Source organism: Vidua macroura, chromosome 3 (genome assembly GCF_024509145.1).
Source record: "Vidua macroura isolate BioBank_ID:100142 chromosome 3, ASM2450914v1, whole genome shotgun sequence".
In the NCBI taxonomy this organism is placed as follows: Eukaryota; Metazoa; Chordata; class Aves; order Passeriformes; family Viduidae; genus Vidua; species Vidua macroura.
This window is the reverse complement of record NC_071573.1, coordinates 99,609,222-99,623,893: the sequence shown is the minus strand read 5'-3', so window position 1 is coordinate 99,623,893 and position 14,672 is coordinate 99,609,222.

The window sequence follows — 14,672 nt, the reverse complement described above, 5'->3', positions numbered from 1 at the left end:
TGATACTCAGGCTTTTCTACTTGTAAGCATTCTTGTACACAGGCACGAAATAATTTCCCAGCTTATTTCTTGATAAGCTAAACTGAACAACTCCCCTCTTTTAAAGAGGGCAGAGTTAATTTGAATTGCTTTGCATTGGCCACAAACCCAAACTGAGGATTCAGGGGTGACTGTGAGTCAGCTGACACATGGCACCTCATTACTCTGCAGTAACACTTTTATTAGTGTGTGCAAGTCCTGTGTCTCTCACTGAAAGGCTGTTTTCTCAGCCCTTCCATAATTTTTACAGTTCTAACACCTCAATAAATTATTCTCCTGGTTCTCTACTCCTTCACTGTTACATTCAAGAGTATTATTAGACTTTCTGGTCCCAATGTCATGCTCAGGCTCATCTAACCCTACAGTCTGGCCTTTAGGTATTTATGAGTGATACTTAATTTCAACCATTCTTTGAACCTGTGGATAAGTACTGAAGTGGAATGCCCTTGATAATGAGACAGCTGTGAACAAAGCTTCCTTGTGCAGAATGGAGTACTACTATTTTGTCTCTAGGTTTTCCTCCTTGCTTCCTCACCATGGCTCCTCCTGTTCTGGTTTTGGAACCTCCCTCCCTATGTCCCTCCCTAGATAAAATGCCACTGCCTTCTTTGACCCAGTCACTCAGAGATCTTCTACTAAAGAGAAATAAATAAAAATTTTCCAAAGATTCATGCTCTGCACATTGCTGAAAAGCTTCTAATCTACTAGATATACACCAACTGCAGCTCCATTAGTCAGAATACTTGATTTGTACAAACATTTCTCCCAACAGTGACTTCAAAACAGCATTAATGGTTACATCAGCCAGTGTTGTTAAAAACATGTCATCTTCAAAATAGTAAGACAGATTTTAAAATAACTGATTTTCTTATGTTTTTGTTTATTTTATGATTGGTTTTGAGCCCTTAGAAATCTTATCTGTATGTCAAAATCTTTATTTGCATTACTGCTAGTGAGAACTCAAACTGAGGACCAGGTGCTATAGAAACAGAACAATAAGGCAGCCTCTGGAGATCTTGATATCTAAAATTAGCTAATGAAAGGCAATTGAGTTAATACAAGGAAATACTGGACCATTATTGGTCTGTATTACAGTCTATGATCTTCACACACTGCTGCCCAAATGTTTCTTTAGACATTTAAAGTAGGATTTTCAAGAAGGATTATGTGATAGATCGGTGTGTTTAAGGGGGAATTATTGCAAGAATAAGGGTCCACATGAAAGAAAGCATGAAAGACTTTGTGTCCTTGAAATTTAACATGTCAGAGTTGGAGGTAAATGTCATGGATGGATCAGAGGAAAAATTAATGTCTATTTAATGAGAGGACATGCTAATGGACTTTTGAGAATAGCAGGGAAAGAACATGATGATCTGGTTAGAATATGATGATCCCTCAAGCAGTTGCCTAGGATAGGACCTAAAATGTGTAAGGTTTTTTTTCTTTTTTTAACGCACAGCAGTCATGTCATTACTGCCCTCCACTAACCAGCTCCATGACAGATTGTTTCTATTTGCTCTATCTGTATGTTATGTCAATGGTTTTTCACAGAATTTCTTTCTTTGGGAGCTTTAGATAGTTTGAGGAAATACTTTTTCTTGGCCTTCTTTGTGTGTACTCAGCACTTATAATGATTCTGAGGTATATTTGTTAGTTCTATTAAAGGTGTTTTGAGGGAACACAACAAGAATATGATTCGTAGAAAATCCCATTAGCGTCATCACTTATCTTTGAACTTTGAAATAAGCATGCAAATAAATGTAGTCTGGCAGCTGCTAATTACTGTGTGACAGTTTTCAGGCAGGTGGATATTAAACTCAGGAAATTTCTATAGTACATATAATTCATAGCAGATTAGTAAAACACTGTGTGGTGAGCCTTATTAGTGGATTCTGTAGTTTCATCCCAATTCTTACATTCTTTCCATGAAGTGTCAATCCCTGGTGTTGATAGTTCAGAGAAACACTTTCAAAACAGCTTCCACTTTTGAAAATTTGTTACCACAGTTTGGGAGAAAGATTTCTCATGATTTCTAAATGTATTAATACCCAGAAGAGCAGATACCTGGTTATTTTAAAGTCTTTCCTATGATTTTAGAGGTTTAACTCATGTTTTAATGATACCAATTACAACATGTAGCAGCTTTAGAATAGCAAGTTTGTCTGCTCTTTTAGAATTAACTTGAAAATAACTCCTATTGAAAATTTATTTGGTCTCATAGGACTATTTCCAGAGATTTATTTCTACAAATTAGTGCAAATTCTGCAAATTAAAAAAGTTAGTTCAGGAAAGTATGTTTTTTTCAGGTCCTTTTGCATTTGGAAGTGCCTACTTGAAAATCTGGATTAAGCATATGTGATTGTATGCTTTTCCCACCCTTACTACATTTTACATCATGTACCTTTGCATTGCTCTCAGACTTTTGTGGAGAATTTTAAAAGATTTATTTTGCCTAGTACTAATAGTAATAACATCACCTGTAATTGGAATAGTAGCGTGTAGACAAAAGCAAGAAGGAAAACATGGAGTTGAGTGTTGGCATTTTTTTCTGTTTCCCTCAAAGCTCCTCAAAGATACTATTCAAACCAGCAGTGGGGGAGCATGCTACTCCAAGGGTGAAACCAGACAGGACTGAGTCTGCAACATCTTCCAGTGTAATCAGAATTTTGCTTACTGAGATGTGGCAGAGCTACACCACGTGTTTTCATTTCAATTCAGTATTAATATCTTAGGGTCACAGTATTTGTAAGGTATGCCCTGGATGAATGTGAGCACTGCCGTGTGTTATCTTTCAGGATGCCCTCGAGCGCCACCCCTCTCACGAAGCCTCGGGCTGTGCTGTGTTGTGTGGATCAAGCCTCAGGCCCCCGGGCCATCTCAGGAATTCACGTCAGAGGGGAAGCCTTCAGGGATACTGACTGCTGAAGTTACCTTGCTACAGTCCCAGAGAGATTCTTCTAACATTCATCTGCAGAGCTTGTGTTTCCCCTGGCTGGGCTGCTCCCTCACCCTGTGTCACCATCCCTAACCACCACAGCTGTTCAGTCTCTGCACTGGGCCATAAACCAGCCTGTTGACACAAGGGGAAGAGAGTAACATCTGCAGAGGGAAATTCAGTCTTTCTAGTACCCAGGCAGTTGTAAATACCTCTGCAGTCACAATGTTCACAAGAAGCACATCCTGAAGGGTCACTTCTCAAGCCTCAGGTCATGCTGAACCACATCGTTCCTGTCAGCAGCTCAGCTGTGTCTAAAGACTACACAATGGAGGTACCCTTACATAGACAAGGCCTTTTGATCTTATTCTGATCCTGCAGCTCCAGATCACCAATGAAAATAGGCAAGGTCAGCAGTCTGTGGGTCACTTTTGCATTTACTAGACCATATTGAATACACTGCTCTGTTGTGTCAGATCCCTGATGTATAGCTTAAGATAAGGTGATTTCTCTTCTGAGAAATGAAAGAATTACAATTCAGTGCCAGAATCAGCAAAGTTTCAGGTGACAGCACTTACATGGAAGACAACTGGATGGTGTTTAGGAATAAAGAGACATTAGTTCCCATGGGCACAAAGTGAAAAGATGAGGAATGTTCTGAGATTCAAGAATTTTTAAAAAGAAAGAAAAGCCTGTATTATTGTCAAACACAAAGCACCTTTATTCCTCTCATAAATTTGCTGTAAAGGACCAGTTCCTGAAACTCAGTTCAGAAGACAGCAATGCTCCATTGCCCCACTGGAATTTAGAATCTTGAAGTTGGTCTGTCTTCAAAAAGCTACTTAGAATACTACAAAACCCTGAGAAATGAAATTCAGTAGACAAAGACTGTCTAAAAAAGAGAACTAAGACTGATGTTCACCTTGCTTTAACATGGAAAACAAGCATAGAAATTCAAAGTTTCCCCATTGTAATAAGGTATGGCTCAAAATAAAGTAGAATTTAAACAAAAAAGCATAAATCTATTTTGCTTCCCAGAGTCAGGCTTGCAATCAAGAGTGTAGCATATGAGATCAAGCACTTCATGAATGTCAGCTAAATAAAATATGATGACCTTTAAAGTGAAGAATACATTTAGAAAAAAAGTAAGCTTACAAGCCTGACATCTTCTATCCTTGTATGGTAAAGTCCTCACTTATTCAAAAATATGCAAAATTTGAATGGGAATATCTGGCAGTGATGAACTTAAAGCAACATGCTCTAGTGGAAGGTGTTCCTGCCCTTGTCAAGGACATTTGGAACTGGATGATCTTTAAGGTCTTCTCCAGCCAAAACCTATTCTATGATTATATAAACTAGCTGCCTTGGATGCCTTTCAGGGACTATCCTTTGCTACATTTTTTGCTTGTCTGCATATGGTGATCTGGAATCCAGAGCAGTGGTAGGAAATTAGTTTACTTGGTGGGACAACTTTTTGTGGTAGGGGACATGGCAGGTCCTAGGCAGTACAGAAAGGAACTCTCTTCAGAGTGGTGGTTCTGCTCTTCAATTTTGCCTGAACAAGACCATAGTCCAGAGGTGTTCTAGACTATGGAAGCTACTGACACTTGTATTTATCTATTTGGCATTCCAGGCTTATAAAAGGCCTGCATCCTCCTGAGGAAACAGTTCACTGCTGCTCTGGGTGGTAGGGAAAGACCCTTCAGAGACTGTACAGCTTGGGCCAACCCCTGCCTAAGGAGGCTCAGGCAAAAGGATTCAGTGGAGAAGTTATCCTGAGAAGACATAGTTTGTATAGCATGGCACTGTGACTGTATGGATAGACCGAAATAGACTGTTTCAGCTGGAAGGGACCCACGGTGACCATCTCTCCAACTGCCCGACCACAAGGGCTGACCAACATTAGATGTTGTTAAGGTTGGTGTCCAAACGCCTCTTAAATACTGACAGGCACAGGGCATTGATTGTCTCTCAAGGAGACTGTTCCAGTGTTTGACCAACCTCAGAGTAAAGAAATGCTTAATGTTGTCTTGTCTGTACCTCCCCTGGTGCAGCTTGGAACCATTCCCACATGTCCTGTCACTGCATCCCAGCGAGAAGAGCTCATCACCCCCCTCTGTCCCCATGTCCATTCCTCAGGAAGTTTTAAAGCTTCACCTCAGCTCCTTTTGCTCCAAACTAGACAAAACCAGTGTCCTCAGCCACTTCGTGCAGGACATGCCTTCCAGCCTTTTCACCAGCCTTGGTCCCTCACTTTGCTAATTATGGCTGCTTCAGTCACAAAGACTCTGCACTTTGTAGGTTTGAATTTAGCATTTTGTGGGTTTTAAACACATCATTTTTTTTCCTGCGCTGTCATCTAAAAATAACTCTGCAGTCTGCTCTCATCACACTTACCATAGTACCACAGTCTTAACTTTGCTTGCATCTTACCTGTATATGCACAACCTGAGTCATTACCTTCCAACACTAGTAGCTATCCATTTTAAAATGCAGTCCTGAGTATGGAATTGCTGCCAGGCACTTTCAGAACCCAAGAGGAGATCTCGCAGTATTCCTGCAGTTGCAGGACAATGGATGTAGGGACTATCCTTGGATAATGTGGTTGTGTTAAGTTAGACCTAATATGACAATGGAGTTTCTTAGAGTACAATTAAAACATTTTGACGTACACAATAAAAGTATGTGGAAATGGTGAGCAGGTGAAAAAGCAAAGCATGTGGTTTTAAATAATCTCTGAGGCTGCTTCAAGAACAGCAGAGGCGCTTAGGCAGTAGAAAGATGTGCATGTCAGAAATGAATAGATTAGCTAGCACCTAAAGGCTTGTAGACTTCAGAGAGAAAACAGAAGGAACTAAATCTAAATCAATACAGCAAGATGTGTATTCATTTTCCAGTCTTCCTTATTACTTATTAAATGCAGTTTAAGGAAACAAAATAATTTCACTAAACGGGGAGAATTAGGATAACTAACCAACTTTAACTCTTTGAAGACAACTTTTATAATGGTAATAATAAATCCACCACAGGCGAAACATTCTAGCTTTGAACTTTATCCATGCAATCATTATTTTGCCACTGAAACGAAGACCAAAAAAAATCAAATGTTTATTTATGAAGCATTTATTTTGGATAGAGAATTAAATCATAAGCATGAATTGTATATAAAACATTTGTGATAAATGGAAATAACACAAAAAACCCTGAGAAAATACAGATTTGTCTGAAGCACTGCATTATACACACTGTTAATGTTTGCTAAGTAACAGACAATCTGAATGAGGCTCACAAGGTCTTCAATATGTACAAAAACCCAGAGTGCTGTAACAAAGACCCCCTTTCACTGGTGTTATCAGCAGCTGATCCCTACTGAGCTTTGTGGGATTAGTGGCAGACAGTGACGAACTTCAGCAGAAATGTACAGACTTTTGGATGCCACAAAGCTCAATCCTTTTACATCAGCTTTATTTGTGTTTGAACTGAGTTACACTTATTCTCAAACTATCTAATAGTCTTTCTTTTGGTGTCATATCTAATATCTAAAAGATAGTGAAAAGTAGTAATGAGCACCCAGTTCTCAACATAATGATAATGTGCATTAAAATAACAACAACAAAAAACATTGATACCTCAAAAGTTCATTTAAATAGTCCATCCAGAAAATACTAACACTTAGAATACAAGGAGATGTAATAAATACCCTGTGCTGCAAGTAATTAACTTCTCATGCCTCAGCACGAAAGACTGAGCATATTATCAATGAAGTGAAACAAATCACATGCCAGTGTGTTGCTTGGTGTGTAGGAGATGATTAAAAATTTTTTTTAAACTTTCATTTATGCTAACATAAACATTTACAATGTTATATGAAGGAAACAAAAAAATAAACACCAATAACTGACTTGCCATTAAGAATTCAAATGCAGTAGTGCTTGGATGCAGCACAGTTGCTTACTGTGATGCATATAAGGAGCCTTAAGGCAGCCCCTTAATTCCTCTGCATTAGTATCCCAAGTAGCAGCTCATTAAGAAAATCTGGCTCCACAGAACTAGACTGTCCATATGGGTCAAAGTAAGCTGAGAAGAGGATTTGCTTCACAATTGCTGTGTGCATGAAGGCAAGTTATGGAAAGTGTCTTCACAGGGCTGAGAGCTGATGCAATCCACTCTCTCCTGTGGTTTCTGAGCACCTCTGAAATGAGGTTACTCTGGTGTAAACTGCAAGCAACCTAATTTGATATTTATGGGTTTACAATCTAGTTTTGTCCTATAGGAGAATAATAGATTCTGCAAAATCTTATAAAAAATTCGAGTATATGCTTCAAAGCACATATGTTGTTATGAGGGCAGCTCAGCCTTCTTCTGATGCATTTTTAAGTGTTAGAAAATACGACATTGTTTAATCTCTAACCAGGGAAAAGAATTAGTGCAGTAATTGCAAAGCAATTTATGAGAGTCAATCAAGAGGTTTAATATAGCATTCCAAGGAAATCACATGATTTCCATTCACATATTTTCATTATCTTTACACTCACGGACAACACAGCACTCTGTTGCCAAAGCTATTGTCTTGTGGTAATGCTCATAAGAGAGCCATTACAGTGCACAGTTGGTTTTGGCCAAAGGCAGAGATTTGGTTTACAATACATATGTTTAAAAATATATATATATATAAAATTGATGAAGTTCTCTAATGCAGGATGTCTGATTATTTGCCCAGATTGATCTGTGATCCTTATGGCTTGAGTTGTTCTGTTTTACTTTTTCACATATACAACTGCAAAATCAGAACAGTATAGGTACACCCTACCAATGAAAATTCTTAGTTTCCTGCATTTAAACAAAAAAAAACAGTCCAGATATTGGCAGGTCCTTTTAAAAAAATTAAGATTTAGGAAAAGGATAAGCATAGCTACAAACTGTTTTTCAGCTTCTATAAATGTACAAAAAGAAAGGTAAACAAAACAAAAAATGAAAAAGAAAACCAAAAAAAAAAAAAAGGAAAATAAAAATATGTAGCCCATATTTTCAAACCAGTTGCACAGGAAAATTTATGGAAACCTAGAAGTGGAGTTAATTTTCACATACATATATAATGAAATATAAAGTGCTTGTATGTTAATTATGTATCATACTGATGGAGCCTTTATAAATGTGTAAAAGAGAGATTTATTATTTATATTGCTCCAGGACTGTACTTGATTCTTTTCAGTAAAAAGCAGAAGGATGTGTCTCCTTCCTCAAAGAATATAAAATGCCTCTTAAGCAACGCTATTGGATTCTGTACCTTTAAATTTGAAATAAGCTATTTTATGGGGATAGGATGGTGTGCAAAATGAAATGTAGCCATAATTGTTAAGGTTTGTGACATATTGTGTATGGCTCAAGCTGTTGTATTTATTTCTATATGCATTCAATTAAAGAACCCATCTTCAATGATGTAGTCTAGCACACTCCTGGGAACTAATCCAATGTCTTTAGCTATCTGTTTTGCATGAAACCAATTATTGTAATATCTCTAATGTCTAAGTGGTATTGTCCTGAGTGCTATTTTCAGCATGGTCCAAAGTATCGATTTCAATGAGCTTATCTATCTACTCTGCAAATTTATTATGCTCTCAAGAATATCCATGGAGTCACATTAGCATTTTTTTATTCCACAGTCAAATGTTCAAGCAAAATGTAATATGAAATAAATAATCAGCTGACTAAATTTAGTGCTCTCCACTTCTGTTTACATAAAATGACCTCTTGTTGGTGCTTGATCTCTCTCTATCCTCATTTGGAGTTCCCTGAGACAGCCTATGTCCATTACGTGTTTTAATGCTCTGTTTTTCCCTGGTGCTATGTGATGCTAGCTCAGCTCTGCTATAGATTGCAAGCACTGTCCTGAAAGTTCTGGAAAAGATAATTAAAGCAGTGTTATAGGAGTTTGCAGAAGAAAAATTCTGTCTCTAGCTACCACAAATTATCATTGTTTTACAGCAATGATAAAATGTACCCACAGGCACTGAGGTTTCAGTTGGGCCACTATTTGACCATTTCTGAGCTAATGCAGTTCTCCTTTGTGCAATTCTGCCTTTCCAGAAGTACAAGGGAGATAATTATCTAGTCCTAAAGAGTGTTTAGACTTGGTGCATTAACATAATGCCTGTTTGTTGCAAAACAATGTGTTGTTTTCATACACCATTGTTAGCAGGTTCTGACTTTCTATTTGCATGACAAGTGCAAGTTTGTGGAAAACTTCTAGCAACTGTGAGGCAGCCACACATCATTATGACTTCTGCTGCCATTGTCATGGTTTGTTACTGGTAGCTCACTTTGACTTGCTGGCATTGTGTAACACATGCTCTATGAGCTCTTCAGTGACCTCATGCAGCAATCCTGCACTGACCTCATTTTATAACAAAGTTTTCATTTATGCCGAGATTTTTTAAAACTTAGCAACAGATCAAGTGGAAAACTTAGGTTTGGTGATGCTTTGGACTCCTTTTATTAAAGGAGAATAGCTAAAATGTAATGGAGTGACAAAACCCAGTACTTGCATCTGAAGCACAGGAAAGGGAGATATGCAATGATTCAGTGGCAACGTGAAGTGGGGTGACCTGTTATTCATTTGAGTGAATTTACTGTATGTCTCATGAGGAGCTTGCCAACAAAGCTTTAAACAAAGACCATGTTTTAGGGTCTGTCTTGTTAAGGAGGTCTCAGGATGATTTAAAGCTTTTCAGATGAGACAAGTACATACAGCAAAGTGTGTTGTTTCAAAGGAAGAACATGAACTTGCTGGTATGACTGTAGGGAGGCAGCAGTAAAACTGACGTGATGGAGGGATGCCTACATGAGTAGAATAGTAAAGTATCAGAGTAAGACTAAATATCTGTCTGGAAGCTCATCTTGTAAGCTGCTCTTGTCACAGTTAGCCAAGACATTGCATGCCACAGTCATTCTAGGATAAAATCTCTCAATGCACTTTTGTTTTCAGTCTGAGAAAACAAAAGAATTCTGCTCAGTGAATACTAAAAAAATCTTCTGTCTTTTGAATGGGCAGGACATATTAATTTTTTCGATCTCAAAAATCCTGAGATGTCTCTCCTTTCTGATGAGTTTTCTCTTGGAAAAGCATGTAGTTATCCTTTCTTCCACTAGGACAGGACATCTATTGAGACTGGAAATCAGTCTGAAGCTGAATCAGACTCAGTAACAATGGGAAATACACTTCTGTTGGCTCCTTCTGTTATATGCTTATCAAAACTGCTAAGACATCGAGTGTATTTTGATATGCAACATGTAATAGAAACAATAAATCCTTTGACTTTTGCTTCATGCAGGATTGTATAGAAACATAGCCAAACTAGATGTGTTTGCTTTCATTTTCCTAATTTCTGGGAGCTAAGTTCTTAAGCACTAGCCTACACTAACAACTTACAGAATTAAGCTTTCTCAGGCTGGTGGTGATGGTGATTTTCAGCTAAAACTATAGGAAATATGCATTAGAACAAGCATTGTTCAATGGCAGATTTTAACAGAAAGGAAACGATTATTTATTGAATATTGCTGGAGGGGCTAAAATAGCATAAATAAACAGAAGATAAGACAAAGGCCAAGGGAAGTACAATCTACAAAGTTAATTTAAACATATTTGAAACCTCTGCAAAATTCACATGAAAAATAATAGGATTGCTTTATGATATTTTTCTCTACTTGGCCCGAATTCCTATATTGCAGTAAAAAATTAGGATTTATCAGGGCATTCATCAAGGATGAGTATACAGTTATGTATAGGATTCCTCATTTAAGATTAAGAAGTTATTAAACACTTCCACGGCAAAAAAACAGCTGAAGCACCAGCTGGCTTCATCCAAAAGAAAGCACATATATATACAGAGAAATTTGTTGGGTATTGTTTCATTCTTCTTGGTTTCTCTTTATAAAAGGAAGCAGAAATATCACTTAGATAAATAAATAAATATAGGCTAGGGCACACCCACATAAGTCTGGTACTGGTGATCTGAGAAAAAAATGAGAAAGGACAAGGGATTTTTAATCAGGTTTTGAATGGGAAAGATTTGAGGATGGGAGCTGTAAAATTATACAGTATTATTTTGATTTTTCTTGTGTTTAGAAAAAGAGAATCTGTTTGGAAATAAAGGGAAGAATCAGAGGAATTGCCCTCAAATCAGTTCCCCCTTCTCCCTGCCACAACCCTCCTAGAACCCAGTAAACTGGTCAGCCTTTTGAATCACAAGGCAATAAAAGTGTGTGTTTAGAAACAGGGGATAAGAAATATTAAGAGGATCCAGAATAAACCTGCAGGGTACCAGGATGTCTGTTCTTCCCGGATTCATTTTACCACCAGAAAATCTAGAATCAGATGATCACAGCTTGTATTCTACATTGTCATTCAGCACTGGAGTGTAAGCAATAGCAAAGCTCTAAATGACATTTCAGTCTGTCCTTTGGGATGCAACAGGCACCACTCCCAGGCTTCCTCTCCTTGTAGCACTGCATGAGCACATCCAGGCAGCTGAAATGACACAAACAGTGAGATTCAGCTACACAAATGCATGAGTAAAAGGACAAGCTAGCTGCTAAAGGACAGTAAAAAGTGGAAAATCTCAGCAAAATTACTATTTTCATAGAGGAATTTAACTGAGGAGTAAAAATTGTTGAAAGAATTCCTGTGCTGATCCTCTGTTTCATTATTATTACTTTCAAATCAGATCATGCATGTAGTTCAATAAAATTGGTTTGGTTGACAAAATAATTGCTATAACCATTCTGATGCTATTTTAAAAGACAGAAGGTGATTCCAGAAGCATTTTCCCAGAGTGTACTTGTTAGTGTAACACACTGAAGGACTCAAGGAGAACTGGATAAAGAATTTAATGTTATTTAGCAGTCCTAAATCCACAGAATAGGTGACAATATATAATATGTACAAAAGTACAACTTCTGAAATCCTTCTGATTTTGGTAAATATGAGTAAATATTTTTTATTTGAGTTAAATTAATTTAAGCAAATTATAATAAAGGTAATTAAAAGAGCAATTTAATAATAACTTGAAGACTGAAGAAGAATGGTGATGGAAGTATGGATTGCAGAGTTGTCTGGGCCTCTGATTTCTGAGCAGAATCCTTTCAGTGTGCTAAGAGGGGACTCTGATTGCAGCAATATTCTTAACCAAATCCCTGTAATTCTCTGTCATATCTAATGAATCGTTATTGCTTTGTTTGCTCTAGGATGCAAATGCAATGATGTGTATTAATTATAAGATCCTAAAAATTTAGTCAGAGGTAGCACAGGTCATCAACTCATCCCAGGATTTTATCACCAGTTTCCTCATAGGCCTTGTCCAGACCAGATCCTAAAAACTTAGTGAGTGTGATTGCTGCAAACAGTGTCATTCCACTGCTCTGCTTCTCTCCACTAAAAAGTTCTGAAGGCTATTATGAAGCTTCCCTTTGTTTTTCCTCCACAGGATAAATATCCTTTATTCTTCAATTCATTCCTTGTGTTTCTAGACCTCCAATTGCTTTTATTTTTCCCATGGTTTCTGTCCAGGTGATGATATCTTCTGTAGTTTTTTTTGGAGAGAGAGCAGGTGATGGAGTGGTAGTGCCAGTGGCCAAAGGATCTCTGCACTTTGAGCCATGTTCTGATCTCCTGCATGTTCCTCCACCACCACACCATAGCATTTGTGCCCTATGTGTGGCAGTTGTTATATTTCCCAGGACAACAAGATTCCTTCTAACACTGAAAAATCTTTCTGATCAAGGAGCAGTGGATTGTAAGAGTCATTGGATGGGATGGACACAGAAGGACACATGATAGGATTCTGACCTTTCCAGTTCTCCACAGTCCCTCTGTCTTTCAGACCTGCCCTTGTCTTTGCATAGCTCAGCCTTTGTTACAATTTAACAAATTCTGTTACATTTTAACAGCTCTGGGTCCTCTGCAGTTTTGCCAAGCAGAAAAATTGAGAGAGTAAATTGGAGGATTATTAACATGGTGTTGGGAATAATCAGTGAACTAGCAGCATAGGGGATCTATGCCAGGTCTGGCAGAGGTTGGGGTCCAGGGTAGTGCAGGAATAACACCTTTAAAAAGACTAGGAGCAAGACTTGCAGAGAACAATTGTTTACTGCTTTCCCTCCAGCACATGCATAATTTTGCAGCACAGCAAGCAGTGGTCAGGGATTGTGCACAGCACAGTCAGTCAGGGCATTCTCCACAATTTGTCCCTCCCATTTGTCCCGGGTGAGTGAACATGCTGTGGCAGGCACAGGTGGTGACCGGGGCTCCTTTTGGGCTTCTTGCTCTCTGTCTGGTGCCATCTGCTCCTCTTTGCTCCTGCAAATGCCATGCAGGAGACAGCAGAGAAGCAGAATCCTTTTCAAGTTAGTCTGACATTTTTCTTCCCTTTAAGGAATATTCCTCTGGGCTTCAGGTGATCAAGCACATTTTCTCCAGCCACCCACAGATGCTCATCCCACAGCTATGAGACACTTCTTTTCTCATGGGATGATTTCAGAGGGGGAGTCCCATTATTCATATGGCTACAGTGACTTCCTAAAGTCTTAGCTGAGGCCTCTCTCTGTTTACAGTGCTATGGCACCTGGAGCTGGTCACATCTGAGCTGCTGAGTTCCTGTTGCCCCACTCAGCCCCAGACATGTTCCCATCCCTCACATTGCACAAGCTCAGAGAATTATGTATGTGGTGAGCTGACTCTGAGAGCTGCTCTGACAAAAAAATAATCACTTTCTTGGCACAGCCAGCTGTCAGCCCCCTGAACTGTCTCAGCATGTGGTTGAATTAGAAGCAGTGGTAGCAAAAAAAAGAAAAGAATGGGAATGTAGCTGGGAAGTCCTGCAGATGGCAGAACTACAGCAGCCCAGATTAAGTACCACTGAGCCGTAAAATTGCACTGTCCCTTCGTGATGTGTGTGATGAGCTTTGAATGGGTCCATTCCTCTTCACACAGCTCTCTGACCACTTCCAGGTAGATATCCAGCCTACTACTGCTGCTTAAGGTAGAGGTGAACATGGCGTGTTGCTCATGTGGCAATAAATTGGAAGTTATGATGATAAACATTGTATCTGCAACTAACTGAGGTGGTAAAGGTGGGTGATTGAGCAATGCACAGATCTCACATGACTGTGGAAACATGGCCTAAGAATATAGGTTTCCATTGCTTGCTCTGAATCCCCTCTCATGTCTTCTTCTGATTTTTTTTCCTACAAGTCCAAACCATTTTGAATTCTGATCCTGTCAACCAATATCCTTTCAGTCTTCTGCAGTTTCATGTTGTCTGTAAATTTAATAGAAATATTGCCTAGCCCATCATGCAGGTTACAAATGAAACTTTGAATTAAACTGGACCTGGGCCAGATTTCTGTAGCCCCAAGCTTGATAGAAATAGGCTTCCTGATCAATCTCTTAATTTAAACAGTGGGTCCATTAATAACTACTCTTAGCATATTGGTGTCCAGTTAGATTTTGTACCTACCTTCCATTACTTTCAACTAAATGTCTTCTGAAATTCATCCCTCCCAGCTGCAACCCACCTTCACTGTATTAATGGATTCTCATATACCAAGATGATAAGCATTTACAGGGTCAGTTTATTTCACCTCTAAAGGCAGCTTATTTCTACACTTAAGGCCACCTGAATACATAGTAGCTAATCTTCCC